At 49.6% G+C, this 17,304-nt stretch overlaps 1 protein-coding gene across 5 annotated transcripts in view; it reads right to left on the reverse strand.

Moving 5' to 3' along the window:
• NUMA1 (nuclear mitotic apparatus protein 1) overlaps positions 1-17,136 on the reverse strand; it is a 60,118-nt gene extending 42,982 nt beyond the window's left edge. For 2 of the 5 annotated variants that reach the window (XM_081327785.1, XM_081327786.1), the window contains exon 1: positions 16,937-17,135. The gene's annotated coding sequence lies outside the window, so the exon portion shown is untranslated. Of the gene's footprint in view, positions 1-10,610; positions 10,700-16,936 lie in introns of those variants that run through there. The other 3 variants (XM_081327783.1, XM_081327787.1, XM_081327784.1) reach the window with 3 other exon arrangements.
• Positions 17,137-17,304: the final 168 nt, after the last annotated feature.

The raw sequence follows: 17,304 nt of genomic DNA on the forward strand, positions 1-17,304 counted from the left end.
AGTGATGTTGTAACCTTGGACGGTCGCTAAATGAACGTTCGTAAGCCGAGGACTGCCTGTAGTTTTGTTGCACAGCAAGAGAGAGTGTTGAGTATCAAAAGGGTCCCTGACGTGATCTGAACCTGCCCTGGCCGTTCTTCCCATCCCTTCCCAGAATCCGCTTTGTCCGCCATAAAAACGACAAACTGCTTCGTCTCAAACCGAGCTCCCCCAAATAAGACGCGCAGTCCTTGGTTCAGAACGATTTCGCCATTAAGCGAGACACTGGAGCCACCGCTGCCGCTTTTAAGCCACTTTCTGGAAGCCCCGGAAAAGTCCAGAAGATTAAAGATGGCGCCGGTTCCTGGCAGAAAGCCAGCCCAGAGCAAGACTGGATTGGGCTCCCTCCAAGCACTCAGATCCAGCAGATTCCTTCTGGCGTGGCAGATCCAGTAGAGCAGGGGCCCTCAACCTTGGCCACTTTAAGACTTGGGGACTTCAACTTCCAGAATTCCTCAGCCAGCAAAGCTGGCTGAGGAATTCTGGAAGTTGAAGTCCCCAAGTCTTAAAGTGGCCAAGGTTGAGGGCCCCTGCAATAGAGAGAGGCCCAGCTGGATTTTAACATCGCAGACAAAATTGGACAGCTTAGGACAGCAGTGTCCAAGTTGGACAACTTTAAGACTTGTGGGCTTCAACTCCCAGACCTCCCCAGCTCTGCTCTGGTGGCTGGGGAATTCTGGGAATTGAAGTCCACGAGTCTTAAAAGTTGCCCAGATTGGACACCCCTGGCTTAGGAAAGCTGAAGGCAGACTCAAAGACAGGATCCCTGCATTACGCTAAGCCAGCAGGGCGGTTCACATCGATCAGCGGCTCTGTTGCTCATAATTTGCAAAAACCTCCAGACCCACAATCAGATTAGCTCCTGCCCTGCGCACTGCAGCCCTTCAGCTGTTAAATAACCGAGGTGAGAACGAGGGTCACCGGATCTCGCTTGCTCCAGAAAGCTTGGGGTGGGGGGTGGGGGGGGCTGCTGGTCAAGATGCGATTGCATAGATATTTTAGTGATAACGCAACAGAGGATAATGAATGAACAGAGGGGAATCCTGGGTGTTGAAGTCCAACAGTCTTAAAAGTTGCCCAGATTGGACACCCCTGCAGAAACAAGACAGGTCGCTTCCCTGATTTTTCTGGGTTATTGGATGATCCCAATAAAGGAGAATCTGTGTAGCTCAGGGCTGAAATGAAGGTCCTTGGTGCTCTCTGGGCTGTGTGGTTTTCTTGCAGACATTTAATAATTTTATGATGATGATGATGATGATGATGATGATGATGATGAAGTTGGAAGGGACCTTGGAGGTCATCTAGTCCAACCCCCTGCTCAAGCAGGAAACCTTTTCAGACAAATTCTAGTCTCTTCTTAAAAATCTTCCAGTGTTGGAGCATTCACTGTTTTTGGTGGCAAACGGTTCCACTGCTTAATTGTTCTAACTGTCGGGAAGTTTCTCCTTAGTTCTAGGTTGCTTCTCTCCTTGGTTAGTTTCCATCCGTTGCTTCTTGTCCTGCCTTCAGGCGCTTTGGAGAATAGCTTGACCCCCCCCCCTTCTTTGGGGCAGCCCCTGAGATACTGGAAGACTGCTATCCTGTCCCCCCTCGTCCTTCTCTTCATTAAACTACACATACCCAATTCCAGCAACTGTTCCTTATATGTTTTAGTCTCCAGTCCCTTAATCATCTTTGTTGCTCTTCTCTGGACTCTTCCGACAGTCTCAACGTCTTTTTTACATCGTGGTGACCAAAACTGGGTGCAGCATTCCAGGTGTGGCCTTACCAAGGCATTGTAAAGTGGTATTACATTACATTACATTCACGTGATCTTGGTTCTATCCCTCTATTAATGCAGCCTAGCACTGGGTTGGCTTTTTTGGCAGCTGCAGCACATGGCTGGCTCACATTCAAGTGACTTAACAAAAACGACCCAGCTCAGAGAGCACCGAGGACCCCACAGTCCTCAACCCCACTCGCTTCTAGCACTGGTGATGTTACCCACTTTGGGTAATGAAACGTCTGTAAGAAAATCACCAAGCTCAGAGAGCGCCAAGGACCCTTTATTGGATGATTTCCTGAACAAACCACCTAACAATGAGACAAAACACCTAACAATAAGAGCGGAGGTTCGTTCTCCGATCTTGCGGGTTGGTTTCCCAACGTTTCGTTACCAGGCTAGGTGAGATCTTCAGCAGAGGTGAAAGTCCTAAACTAAACCAGGTTACCTAGCCTGGTAACAAAACATTCGGAAACCCACAAGCTCGGAGAAGGCCCCTCCGCCCTCCTCCTCCACCCCAGCTACAGATATTGGCCACTATTGCAAGCTGCCCAACATTAACCAGCCAGGCACCAGGCCTTTGGCTCTCTTGCTTCAGTGCCTCGTGTGAACACAGCCAAGGTGTCACACTACTCCGTTCACAAGCCTGGTGTTTCTCATGGAGAGTGTGCTTTTTCCAGAAAGAGGAATCGTCGGTGCAGCACAACGTTCGGGATTCACACACCCAGCTCTATTTGCAATCTGAACTCCGCTAGCCAAGCAAATCAAGAAATTCTAAAACAATCTGGCGCTCAACGGATTCCCTGGCCAAAGAGTTAAAGGGCTCTGCCTGGATCTATTCCTTTCTGCGTTTATTTACTAAGTTCATCCACCACTGCAATCAAAGTTAATTCCCGGTGGGTCAATTAAAACTAAAAACAAAAAAAAAAACAATATACGCAACCCCACGCAGCAACTAAAGCCAGCTCTAAGTCCCAAAATGCTGGGCGGACGGTCTCTCTGCAAAACTTCACGCCTGCGGCAATGTAAGCAGGCTGCTCTAGGCACTCCTCTCGCTGCTACTTGGGGGTCCCAGCCCCCAACCGGGGGGAATGAGCCCGGGGCAAAGACAAGGCCGGGCAGTCCTTGACTTACGACCACAACTGAGCTCCAAATTGGCTGCTAAGTAATTCATTGAGCTTTGCCCCGTTTTACGACCTTTCTTGCCACGGTCGTTAAGTGAGTCGCTGCTGTTGTTAAGCTAGTCGTAACGGTTGTGAAGTGAATCTGGCCTCCCGATTGGCTTTGCTTTTCAGAAGGTTGCCAAAGGGGGGGGGTCACATGACCCGGGACGCTGCAACAGTCATAAGTACACGCCAGTTGCCAAGCATCTGAATTTTGACCACGTGGCCACGGGGATGCTGCGACGGTCATTAAATGTGAAAAATGGTCAAAGGCCACTTTTTTTAGAGCCACGGTGAAACTGGTGGCAAACAAATTTAACAATAATGTTTTGTTTTGATTTTGAAACCAAATCTCTCAACTGGACTGTTCCAACGAAAGGTTTTGAATAGTAAACTAACTGCAGGTGTGGGGAACAAAACTCAAAGCCAGCTGAAGTGTTCTTTCTTTTGCTTAAAAAAGACAAAACCTGAGGCATTTTGCCTGTCTGAGAAATGGAAAAATAACAAGAACCTAAAAGCAAAATTTTGCTCCTGCGTTTCGATCCCAGGAAGCAAAGAAAAGAATGGAAAGCAGTTGTTGTCACCGTCAGCCTACTGCATAGCAAGCTTCCAAAAAAGACAAAATAAAATATTTGTGAAAATTCTCATTACGGAGGCAACTTTTTCCACTTTCCCCTGTGCTTCCTGCTCTGAATTGAGAGATAGTCTACTATTCTGCCCTGGAAGCCTGATAACACAAAGGAACAGGAAGAGAGATTACTAGGCTGGTGGAAAGAAAGAAAGAAAGAAAGAAAGAAAGAAAGAAAGAAAGAAAGAGAGAGAGAGAGAGAGAGAGAGGGAGGGAGGGAGGGAGGGAGGGAGGGAGGGAGGGAGGGAAGGAAGGAAGGAAGGAAGGAAGGAAGGAAGGAAGGAAGGAAGGAAGGGAACAGAAAGAAACTAATCTCTCAAACAAAGCCTTTCACATCAATTGCTTTTTCAACCTTCTCCTTTTATCCTTGAGAAGTAATTTTCTTTTTTAAGTTTGGTTATTTCAAGCAGAGGTAGAGTTCAAACGGACAGGTGTTGGTTCTTTTACAAGTCAGAAAACTGAGATATAGGAATTGTCTTCAAGAAGAGGAGAACAGTATAAATGAGACTTTTCAGGATCATCCCCAAATAGCTTACAAGACAGTTGCACAAAGGGAGGGAGGAGAAGACAGGGACAAACAAAAAAAAACAATCGTAAATGTGGCTCAAATTCAGAGGCCTGTTTTTTTTTCTTAATCTGGGCATGCAGTCCCTAGCACTCCCTGACCTTGTTTCCTTGTCCGCAGCCTTCATTTTCTGCAGACACAATCCTGCCTTCAGTATATGCACCTCTTTGGACAATTTGTATACAGGTAGTCCTCGACTTGCCACCACAGTGGAGCCCAGAATTTCTGTTGCTAAGTGAGACATTTGTTAACTGAGTTTTGCCCCGTTTTACGACCTTCCTTGCCACAGTTGTTAAGCGAACCACTGAAGTTGTTAGTAACATGGTTATCAAGTGAATGTGGCTTCCCCCATTGACTTAAATTATTATTATTGTTGTTGTTTCTTGTTATTGTTTGTTGTTAAATAATAATAACAATAAATAATAATAACAACAATAATAATAATAAATTGGAAGGGACCTTGGAGGTCATCTAGCCCAACCCCCTGCTCAGGCAGGAAACCCTGCACCATTTCAGACAGATGGCTGTCCAGTCTCTTCTTAAAAACTTCCAGCGTTGGAGCATTCGCCGCTTCTGGACTTTGCTGGTTAGAAGGTCACAAAAGGGGATCAGGTGACCCTGGGATGCTGTGACCGTCATAAATATGAGGCAGTTGCTAAGCAGCTGAATTCTGATCCCGTGACCCTGGGGGTGCTGCAAGAGGCGGAACTGTGAAAAACGGTCTCAAGTCACTTTTTCCAGTGCCACCGTAACCTGCAACGGCCACTAAACAAATAATATTTCGAGGACTACCTGTAATAAAAAACCTACGCTATCCGTGTCCTGCAGAGGTCAGGAGAAAAAAAATCAGATGAGTCTGACTTGCGACAGCTGGCCAGCTGCCGACACAACACAGCAGCAGCCACCGCTCAAAAGGAAGAAAGATGGGGTTTCTCCAGGACAGGTCAAAAGTTCTCACAGCTGTAAAGCAGGTCACCCACATAACTGACCCAATTTTACAGTCTTTTTTTTCCCAGCAATCATTAAGCAGAGCAATTGTTGGGGGAAATAAATGCCGTTCATTTTGCAAAAAAAAAAGAACATAAAATTGTATTTATTATGCAAATCCAGACAAGCCAGCAAGGCCAACCCACACAGAGCGACGTCTACGGCTTACAACATTACAAACCCTCCAAAGGAAGGAAGGAAGGAAGGAGCTTCCCCCTGGCACAGCCAGCGATGCCAAGGATGGGGCACGCCGCGGGCAGAGGACCCCCAATGCCCGGGGCAAGGAGGGAGGGATGGAATTCCAGATGCCAGCGGCCAAGAACCAGGCGGACATTTCTGAAAACGTCCATTTGTGAAATGCTGCACGCCCAGAATCCGTCCCTTAAGCAATCCCAACGAAAGACAACACAACGCTGCAATTCAAAGGAAGGGGGCATGCAGCCCGGGCAAGAACTGCCCTGCACAGAGGGAGACCGTTTACACAAGGCTAGCCTTAGCCTCAGCCCAACAGCCAGGCCAGCGTCTTTCAAACTCAGCAAATTTTTAGGCTTGCAGGGACCTCGAACACCTGCAGTGCTGGCTGAGGAATTCTGGGAGTTGAAGTCCGTGCGCCTTCCAGGTTGTTAAGCTTGAGGAGCGGTTTGGAAAACACCCCGGATCTTGCGCTGATCGGCCTGCCAGACCCGGTGCCGCCCTTTCCAACTTCCCGAAAGAAAAAACAACGCCCAGCTCCCCATGAGGAGATCATCATCGCCTGCCCTCCGGACTGCCAAGAGGAAAAAGGGGGCTTCCAGCCTCTCAAGAATGGGATGTTGCCCTAAAGCAGAAGCAAAGGATCAGGCAAAAGTCAGAATAAAGTTTGCTTAGGTGACTTAATTTGTCCGGGCTCCTTCACTAAGATCTGCTGCCTGATTAATCATCATCATCATCATCATCGTGGGAACATAGGGTGGAAAAGGTTGTCGAGAATGAGAGGGTGAAGATCTTGTGGGACTTCCGAATACAGACAGATCTCCATTTGGAACACAACACGCCAGATATCGCAGTTGTAGAGAACAGAAGCGTACAGCTGGTTGATATCGCTGTACCAGGAGATGCCAGAGTCGAAGAAAAAGAACTGGAAAAAATTACGAAATATCGCAACCTGGCCATCGAAACATCGATTATGGATGAAACGCGTAACAGTGACACCCATTGTCATCGGGGCACTGGGAACCATGTCCAAAAACTTTGCAAAATACATCAAGAAATTGCAGCTTCCTGCAATAACTCCAGCAAAGCTACAAAAAACTGTGCTACTCGGAACATCTTACATTTTAAGGAGATACCTGGTTGATACCTAGGATGCTGGCAGCAACCCGTGTCAACCATCAGCACCAGTCAACATGAGTGTTCAGCTGACTGAGGTTCACGTTTAATGAATAAAAGATAACAACAATAACAATAAAAGTTGGAAGGGACCTTGGAGGTCATCTTGCCCAACCCCTGCTCAGGCAGGAAACCCTAGACCATTTCAGACAAATGGCTGTCCAGTCTCTTCTTAAAAAACCCCAGTGTTCGAGCAGTCGCAGCTTCTGGAGGCAGGTTGTTCCACTGGTTAATTGTTCTAAGTTCTAGGTTGCTTCTCTCTTTGGTTAGTTTCCATCAGGTCGCTTAGATTAGTCTGTTATTGGGTTGAGGGGGGGATCCAGGAATTTTATTACAGGCAGTCCTCGACTTATAAACATTTGTTTTAGTGGCTGAAGTTACAAGGACCAGTTCTCAAACTTATGACCGTAGCAACATCTTTACAGTGAGAGGATCAAAATTCAGGCGCTTGGCAACGAGCTCGTTTTTATGACGGTTGCTGCGTCCTGGGGTCATGTAGTGGCCATTTGGGACTTTCCCAGCTGGCCTCTGACAAGCCAAATCAATGGGGGGGGAGGTGGATTCACTTAACTGCTGCTTGATTCATTTAACAACTGTTAAGTGATTCACTTAGCGACTCTGTCCCAAATAGTTGTAAAACTATGCACGACTCAGTTAACGACTGTCTTGCTGGACGGCAGAAAACCCGGTGTCCACTGTGGCCGTAAGTCGAGGTCTATGTGGGTTCCCCTTTTCTGCACCTGGTGCAGCCCCAGGAGGAGACGACCAGATGGCCACGGCTGGCCAATTCTGCCCGTTGGAGCAACGTCAACAAGGCCAAACACCTGTCAGTCAAGAACAGCTGCATGGGAAGGCCCCTGAAGGCTTCACGTGGCTTTCCGGAGCGCTGAGGGTTTATGGCAGGGGTCTTCAAACTTGGCCCTCAGCCAGCATGCCTGGCTGAGGAATTCTGGGAGTTGAAGTCCACAAGTCATAAAAAGGCCAAGTTTCAAGACTCTTGCTTGTGGACTTCAACTCCCAGAATTCCTCAGCCAGCATGCCTGGTTGAGGAATTCTGGGAGTTGGAGTCCACAAGACATAAAAAGCCGAAGTTTGAAGACTCTTGCTTGTAAACTGCAACCCCTCGTACCTGCGATCGAGAGTACACAGGTAGCGCCTGACTTACGACCACAACTGAACCCAACGTTTCTGGGTTGAGTTTTGTCCCGTTTTATGACCATTCCTGCCACAGTGAGATCTCTGCCGTTGCTAAGTTAGTAACAGGCTTCTTAAGTGACTCCCCCACTGTCAGGTTGCAAAAGGCGACCACATGACCCAAGGACACTGCAACCGTCATAGGTACATGCCAGTTGCCAAGCCTCTGAATTTTGATCACGCAACCCCGGGGGTGCTGCGACGGTCGTAAGTCTGAAAAACAGACCCAAGTCACTATTTTCAGGGACGTTATAACTTCCAAAGGTCACTAAATGAACTGATGTAAGTCGAGGACAACATGTAGGATTTTCACACCCTGACACTCAGACAGGGCCTTGACCCGCAATAAATCCAGCCAAAGGACTACGGGAACGCACCCTGCAATCTCCAGTCATTGACTTCGCTTTGACAGCTATTCCCACTGTAATTATATGAACTACATATAATCTAAATATTGAAGCTTGGAATTTTAAGTATAAAGGGTGACTTGCCTTACTGAGCCCTGCGGCACTGAAGGAATTTTCTTTTTTTTAAAAAAAAATATATATTCAAGTCATCGCTTGAAGAATAAGCGCAGTTGCTGTGGGAAAGTCAAATGGAAGGTCTAGTTATCAGTCTATCCAGCAATGTCTGTGATGGTTGAGAGCACACCCAACAATAATATGCTGGTTTCTGCAGATTTGAGGCAAAATTCACAAGCCTAGCAAAGTGCCCAAGTGTGAAAAGACAAACAGGCAAAAAGTTTCAAATACGAACTGTTTTTGAATCTGAAGCACCCAGCCTTAAACCAGGGGTCTTCCAACTTGGCCCTTTGATGACTTGTGGACTTCAACTCCCAGAATTCCTCGGCTGAGGAATTCTGGGAGTTGAAGTTCACAAGTCATCAAAGGCCCAAGTTGGAAGATCCGTCTTAAATCTACCAAACAAAATGGAGGCTGGCTGAGGAATTCTGGGAGTTGAAGTCCATAAGTCATCAAAGGCCCAAGTTGGAAGATCCGTCTTAAATCTACCAAACAAAATGGAGGCTGGCTGAGGAATTCTGGGAGTTGAAGTCCACAAGTCATCAAAGGGCCTACTTTGAAGCCCCCTGGTTCAGTGGTTAAGGCACAAGGCTAGAAAGCAAGAGACCGTGAGTTCTAGTCCTGCCTTAAGCATGAAAGCCAACTGGGTGACTTTTGGCCAATGACCAGGAGATGGTGAGTTCTAGTCCTGGCTTAGGCACAAAAGCCAGCTGGATGACTTTGGGCCAGTTCCTCTTCTCAGCCCAACTCACCTCACAGGGTTGTTGTTGTGGGCAAAACCAAAGGAGGAAGGCACACTGGAGATGTAAAAAAACAACAACAAACAAAGGCAGGGAATAAACAAACGGGCAGATGTCTACGGAGATCATCAATCATCTAGGTCAAGCTTCTCCCAAAGATGCTTTTTCCAAAAGGAAAAGCTTTTTTCAAAGGGAAAAAAGAAAGTGAAGTCTGCCCACAGCCCCGATTCTGAATTAGGTTGACTGTCTTCCATCCTTCTGAAGTTGATCAAATGCAGATCCAGATTGTTGGGGGCAACGTGCAAATAACGCTTCTACATTGCAAACCACCCAGGGAGGGTTGTAAAGCACTATGGGGCGGCATGTACTAATCAATCCAATCCCATCAGAATAGGGAAGGGACCTTGGAGGTCATCTAGTCCAACCCTCTTCTCAGGCAGGAAACCCTATACCATTTCAGACAAAGGGCTGTCCAGTCTCTTCTTAAAAATCTTCCAGTGTTGGAGCACCCACAACTTCTGGAGGGAAGCCCTTCCTCTGGCTAATTGTCCTAACAGGAAATTCCTCCTTCGTTCCAGGTTGCTTCTCTCCATCCCTTGCTTCTTGTCCTCCCTTCAGGGGCTTTGGAGAAGAGGTGGGCCCCCTCCTCTTTGGGGCAGCCCCTCGAACACTGGAAGACAGGCCTATCGTGTCACCCCTGCTCCTTCTCTTCATTAAGCTGGACAGACCTCATTCCTGCAACGGTTATTCCTGTATTTTATCCTCTTTTATTGCTTCTTGCCCTGCCTGCAGGCGCTTCGGAGAACCGCTTGATCCCCCCCCCTCCTCCTCCTCCTCCTTCTTTTTTTCTTTCTTCTTCTTTTTCTTCCTCCTCCTCCTCCTCTGCACAGCATCTCTCTCCCGTCTAGCACTGAAGATGTTCCCTAGTTGGGTCATGAAACGTCTTGCAAGAAAGTCACCAAGCACCAAGGACCCCACCTTCTTCTTCTTCTTCTTCTTCTTCTTCTTCTTCTTCTTCTTCTTCTTCTTCTTCGCAGCCCCTCAAATATTGGAAGGCTGCTATCACATCCTCCCCCACCCCCCCACCCCCGTCCTTCTTTTCTCTAGACTAGCCAAACTCCAATCCTGCAATCAGTCAATTAGAACAGAGCCGGAAGGGACCTTGGAGGTCTTCTAGTCCACTCCCTGCTCCAGCCGGAGACCCTATACTCAATTTGGCTGTCCGGCCTCTTCTCAGAAATGATGATGATGACAATTAACAACAGCAGCAGCAGCAGCTTCCACCCAGCCGCGGTGTCCGCCACCCAATCCAACCTCCCCGTCTGCCTCTCTCGGGTCCCCCGCCGAGCCCTCCACGGGCACCGTCACAAGGCCAAGCCCGGCCTGAGCATCTGGCCGGCCGGGCGACGGACCCTCGCCGTGCCCGAAGCCCACCCGCCGAAGCCAGGCCGGCCTGGGGCGGGCGGGCGCTTGCAAACGGCGGGTGCAAAGCCCGGGCAGGGGGCGCAGGGCCGGGGGAGGGGGGTTTCCCTGCGAGCTCCCGGGCCTGGCGGGGGGGGGTTGCCGGGGCGCCCGCCGGAACAAAGCCGGGCCTAGCTGGGCGAGCGGGCAGGCCCGGCGGGAGGATCTGGCTGGGGCCTTACCGGGCAGCTGGGCGGGCTCCGGGGCCTGAGGCGGGCGGCGGCGGCGGCGGGAAGGCTGCTCCGGGCTCGGCTGGGCGGGCGGCGGGGCTGGCCCGGAGCGGGAGGCGCCGCGCCGCGCTCCGCCTCCCCGGCCGGGCCGGCAGCCAGGCGGACGTCAGCGGCGGACGGGCCTTGCGAGGCGCCCCGCAGACGCCGCCGCCGCCGCCGCCGGCCTCGCCCCGCCGCCCCGCCGAGCAGCCCGCAGGGGAAGCGCGGCCACGAAGCGGCCGCCGCCCGCTGGCGAGGGCCGGGAAGGCTGTCCCTCTTTAAGGCCGCTGGACTCCAACTCCCAGAATTCCCCTGCTCCGCTCTGAAGACACCCCCCCCAAGGTGGCGGGTTGCCCAGGCTGGGCCCTTTCTGAGCTCTCTAAACCAGGAGTTTCCAACCTTGGCCACTTTAAGACTTCTGGACTACAACTCCCAGAATTCCCCTGCTCCACTCTGAAGACACCCCCCCCAGGTGGCGGGGTTTTTTTTTTTTGCCCAGCCTGGGCCCTTTCTGATCTCTCTAAACCAGGAGTTTCCAACCTTGGCCACTTTACGACTTGTGGACTACAACTCCCAGAATTCCTCAGCCAGAATTCTGGGAGTTGAAGTTCACGAATCCTAAAGTGGCCAAGGTTGGGGATCTCTGCTCTAGACTTCAACTCCCAGAATCCCCCAGCCAACACCAAGACTTCCCGCAACGCAGCAAGGCACTCCTTAAGTGAGTCACGCCCAATTTTACAACCTTCCTTGACACGGTTGTTAAGCAAAGCGCTGCAGTCATTAAGCGAGTGGGGCGGTTGCTGATCAAATCCAGCTCCCCCCCCCTACGGACTTTTCTTGCCAGAGGACGTAAAAGGGGATCACATGACGCGGGGATGCAGCAACCATCGTAAATACGAGTCGGTTGCCAAGCGTGTGAATTCCCATCGGGGCCACAGGTCGTTAACAGTGAAAAATGTTCACAAGTCGCTTTTTTTAGTGCCGTTGTTACTTCGGTCACTAAATAATGGTCATCAATAATGGACATAACTCAAGGAATGCTAACTACAGGTTGTCCTCGACTTACAACCATTTGTTTGTTGCAACTTATGACCAATTTTCACACTTATGACTGTTGCAACGTCCCTACGGTCCCAGGAACAAAATTCGGGCGCCTGACAACTGGCTTGTATTTATGACGGTCACGTGATCCCCTTTTGCAACCATTCTGACAAGCAAAGTCAATGGGGAAGCCAGACTCACTTAATAAGCGTGTTACTTAACTATTGCGTGATTCGCTTAACCACTGTGGTGAGAAAGGTCATAAAATGGAGCAAAACTCACTTAACTGCTGTCTTGCCTGCCAATGCAAATTTTGGGCTCAGCTGTGGTCGTAAGTTGAGGACAACTTATACAGGGATGCAAATTAAGAACGGAGAGAAACTCCGAAGCCCTCAGTGTCCCGACCTTGGGCTGGAATTCCACTTTCTGCTTTATCGGTTTTTCATTTTGCGTACATCGCCCACCCAAGACCCTCCTCACGTAAATTCGGCCTAGCTCACCGTTGTTTGCACTTTTGGCTGCTTCTCCTTTTAGCCAAGGACAAACCGTTCTATTCCGATTTGTTTCTAATCCCACTCAGCGCGACTCCATTTTTATGTATGCTTGGCTTCTGTGGTTAATTTTTAATTCGGCATGGATATTGATTTAGTTATATATTATTATGGCTTCCTTCGATGTTGCACGCCAGCCAAAAGTTCCTTCCTGTTGGATCCAGCTACTGCAGGGCTAGGCAACCTTGGCTCTTTTATGACTCGTGGACTTCAACTCCCAGAATGCCTGAGCCAGCATGGGGGAAAACTTTGGCCCCTTCATGACTCGTGGACTTCAACTCCCAGAATTCCTCAGCCAGCATGGGGGAAACTTGGCCCCTTCATGACTTGTGGAAATTCCTGAGCCAGCATGGGGGAACTATGGCCCCTTCATGACTTCAACTCCCAGAATGCCTGAGCCAGCCAGGGATTCTGGGAGTTGAAGTCCACAGGTTGCAAAGAGGCCATTGTTGCCCACCCCTGCAGCAAACTAACCAGGCAGGACTTCTGAAACATTTTTTTCCAGGAGTCTAACCACCAGCCTGACTAATGATGGGGCCCAGCCCATCCATTAAGGCAACACAAGGCCACCAGCACAGCCACAGATGCACACGCACACCTCAGGTGAGCCTTGTGTGAGGCTGTGGTTCCCTATGACAGAGCAACTAACTTGTGTACAAGAATGCACAGCTAAAGCTAACAGAACAGAATATTTGCAGCGCAGGGTGGAAATGAGGGATCCTTGGTGCTCTCTGAGCTTGGTTGTTTTCTTGCAGATGTTTCATAACCCAACTAGGGAACATCATCAGTGCAGGAAGGAAGGACAGAAGGAAGGACGGACGGACGGAAGGACGGACTGTGGGGTCCTTGGTGCTCTTTGAGCTGGGTGGTTTTCTTGCAGACATTTCATGACCCAACTAGGGAACATCATCAGTGTTAGAAGGGAGGGGTGTGAGGAGGAGGAGGAGGACGACTGTGGGGTCCTGGGTGCTCTCTGAGCTTGGCTGTTTTCTAGCAGACCTTTCATGACCCAACTAGGGAACACCATCAGTGCCTGGAGGGAGGGGGACTTGCTCTGTAGGGCCAATCGTATATAGGAAAAGAGCAATCCCCATTTCCTTCTAGCACTGACGATGTTCCCTAGTTGGGTCATGAAACGTCTGAAAGGAAACAAGTAAGCTCAGAGGGCACCAAGGATCCCTGAGAAATAAAAATATAACAACCCAGGGAGATTTGCCACACTAGGTTTTTTTCCAAGGAGACCAAAATAGAATCAGTTTCACAAAACAACACATTTCACACTTTACAAATGAGAAAATGTGAAACATTACAGTCTATCAATAACAGAAGGAGCCTGGTAAAAGCTTATGCCTTTTAATAAAAGGTGCAAAAGGCGCTACTAGATATTTTTCTTAAATTTTTATTTTGGCCACCCGTGCGGAGTTTGCTTTTCACACTGGTCACCTACTACCGAGTCCTACTCGCTGTTCACAAAAAGCCAGAGCGCTTTTTCAAGGAGAAATACGGTAGCAGAACAAATGTCCCCTCCCCCCCCCACAAAAAAAGGCAACTTTGGACTTTGTTTTTCCTTGAGGATGTTTCCCTTCTCATCTAAGAAGCTTCTTCAGTTCTGACTGAAGGACATCACTCACACTCACACGCCATTCAGTCAGAGCTGAAGAAGCTTCCAGGATGAGAAGTGAAGCATCTTCAAGGGAAAACAAAGTCCAGTTGCCTTTTGGAAAAAAACAACAAAAGCTTTGGGACAACCAAGGCCTGGACAGCTGAGAATCTCTGTAGACATTTAGCAGATCAAAGGCTGTTCTCCACTCAGAGCAATCCCCGTTTACAGAACAACATCCTTAGCACAAAACTTTCTAGGAAAAAATGAAGAAGCAAAAAGGCTGGCCTACGCCTTCCAGGGCAGAGAGCGTGTTGGAGGAAGAGAAACAGCCGTGTTCCAGGCCCGTGTTTATCCTTGCCCAGGACGAGGGACCGAGCCAAATATTTCTTTCCAAATATTTCTTTCCGCAAAGCGGGCGGCCTGGACTGAGGTTTCAAGAGGGAAGGGAGATCCTAAAGCAGCTCCAAAGACCCAGTTCAGATAGGTATGTGGGTATATGCATATCTATCTATCTATCTATCTATCTATCTATCTATCTATCTATCTATCTATCTATCTATCTATCTTTTTTCCTTCTTTTCTTTCCTATTTATGTAGTGTCTATCAGAGATGGTGACCCTTGGAGAGCTGAACGCAAGGAAATTTCACTTTAATGTATGCCAATTAGTGTACATTCGAAGGGACAATAAAGTTGCTATTATTCTTCTAGGTCTCCCAGGGAAGCAAATTAAGGCAAGCAGCGGGGGAAAGCTGCAGAAAAGTCACAATTCCTGACTTGAAAGCAATGCGGCCCATGCCGCCAATCACAGGGACCGGCGGCTTGCAGCGACAGGTCTGAGGCTGGAGTTTGCCCGGCTGGAATTTCAGCTGCCAGCTCTTCCCCCCACCCCCCCGCAGGTAAAAGGGGGGGAGGGTGCAGCATGTCTGGCTCTCAATGAGGTCAAGGCAGCAATGAGCAACTTCAACTTATCTCGCTAATGGGGGGTGGGGGGGGACAACCAAGAAAGCCAGCTGGAGGAGAGGCCAGTGAAAGAGCACCCACCCACAATACAGATCGCCCGCAATTTATGGCCACAATTGGGAACAATTTTTTTTTGTTGCTAAACGATTGTTATATAAACAATTATAGATGACAACCGGCACTTTGGAATTTTATATTTTATTTTATATTTCTTTTATACTGCATTTATTTTATATTCTTTTATTATATTTTATATTTATTTATATTTTTATTTATTATATTTTATATATATTGTTTTTATTTTTTATATTTACTTAATTTTTTTCTGGATTTATTTGCCACCTACCTCGTAAGGAAAGGCTCTGGGCGGCTTCCAGCATTAAAAACCAGCCCCCAAACAAAGCGGCAACCAGTGTGGCTGGCGGGGGTGTGTAGGGGGGGTGGCGTTCGATGGGCCTATCGAGGCATGCCCATCCCCGGACTGTTTGGCGCTTCCAGCTGGCCTTCCACTTTGATTTTGCTCAACCCCCTGGCAGCCCCAGGGATTGAGAAGTGTAATTATCAAGGGTGGGGGGGAATCCCAACAAAGGGGTAACAGGCCATTTGGTATTTGGGATTGGAATGGCTGTTATTTATTAAATGTGGGGGGTCCTTGGTGCTCTCTGAGCTGGGCTGTTTTCTTGCAGACATTTCATAACCAAACTAGAGATCATCATTAGTAATAGAAGGAAGTAGGGTTGGGGGTGGAGGGAGGAGGAGGAAGACAACAATGGGGTCCATGGTCTTCTCTAGCCTGGTTGTCTCCTTGCAGACATTTCAAGGCCCAAGTAAGTAACATCATCAGTGGCAGAAGGGAATGGAGTTTGCTTTCTACTTACCCTATTTGCTCCTAACACTGATGATGTTACCTAGTTGGGTCATCAAATGTCTGCAAGAAAATAACCCAGCTCAGAGAGAGCCAAGGACCCCACAGTTCAATCCTGACCTTGTATCAGTATTTTTAAAATTTACATGCTGCCCATCTTGCTACGAATTGGCATTAAGCAACTTATAACTAACTAAAAGCAATAAGATAAAACATCAACTATTAAAATAATAAATATTATTCAAATTGACTTAAAAGTGGCAAGGAAGGCAGCAGGATGTCATTATTATACTCCTTATAGTTTCCCTTTTTCTGTCTTTTTATTGGGTACGAGGTACACCGAAAGACACCCTGGGAGCCACAGCACACAACTCATCAGCCTGGAAATCTCCACCAGAAAGACTTGGATTCCGGATCCCTAAGCAACGGGGAATAAAGCCAGCAACCGCGGTGGGGTGCATTTATCTGGGATGCTCTTATTGTTTTTAAAATACTTTTTTTTATCTTTTTCACGGTCTTGAAACCGTTCAGCCACCCAGAGTCCTGAGGGAGGTGGGCGGCTATCGAATTAATGGACAGATAAATGAATAAATAAATACGTTTTCCACTTAGTGGGCCTGTCAACACAACCACACAGTCACAACTGGAGACCCAACCTGGCGCCGAAAAGCAACACACACACACACACACACACACACACAGGAGAAAAGGGTCACAGCTGGGGTGTCTCCTGTTAAAGGCAGGGGTGAAAGAGGCAGCCACAGGGGATGGCGGGTGTGTGTGTGTGTGTGTCGGATCCCAAAGGGCAGAAATTGGGGGGTTTTGCCCCCCAAAGCAGAATTTCCCCCAAAGGAGAAATGAAGGATCCGCAAAACAGGTCTCCTGTCTCCTCCCCCCCCCCGTGCCCTTGAGCAGCCCCCCAAAATCAAGAAGCCCCCCCATAGGAAGCATCGTTGGGGGGGTGGGGGAGGATTAGAGACCCCCCCACCCACCCTACTGCCCCCTTTTCTTCCGAGGGGGGTACGGGAAGGGGGACACCCCCCCGCCGCCTCTCCCCCACCCCGGACCTCTGTTTCCTTTCGCCTCCTCCCCAGCCCGGGTTATTGGGGGAGGGGGGGTTGGCAAGCCCGCATCTTGCACAGCCGCGTTCGCACGACACGCTTAACCCGAACACGGGATGGACACGGAGACTACGTACACACGTACACAATACCCCCCCACACACACACACATAGAGCCCCATCCTCCGGGACACCCCCCCCCAAAGCAGAGGGCTACCTGCTCCGCCGTCCCACCTGGCAGGGCCGTCGTGAGAGAGCGCAAGATCGGCGGCTCGGAGGGGCGCCGAGGGGGCGGCTGCCCACCCGCGGGCTCCCGGGCGTGGCGGGGACGCGGCGCGGGGTCCGGGCGGGGCCTCCCGAGGTCGAGCTGGGCCTCTGCTCGGGCCGCGGCCGGAGCGGAGGCAGCGGCGACGGCGAGCGCGGGCCCGGAACTACGCCTCCCGGCAGGCCCCGCGCGCCCGGGCGCTCCCCTCCCGCTCTGGCCGAGAGGAGGGACTACACTTCCCGGCGGCCCTCGCGCGGCGAGCTGGGTTTTTTTTTTTTCCCCGCTTCCGAACGCGGCTGTATTGCTGTTGCCCGGGCGAC

Source organism: Vipera berus (assembly GCF_964194415.1).
Source record: "Vipera berus genome assembly, chromosome: 4".
Classification (NCBI taxonomy): domain Eukaryota; kingdom Metazoa; phylum Chordata; class Lepidosauria; order Squamata; family Viperidae; genus Vipera; species Vipera berus.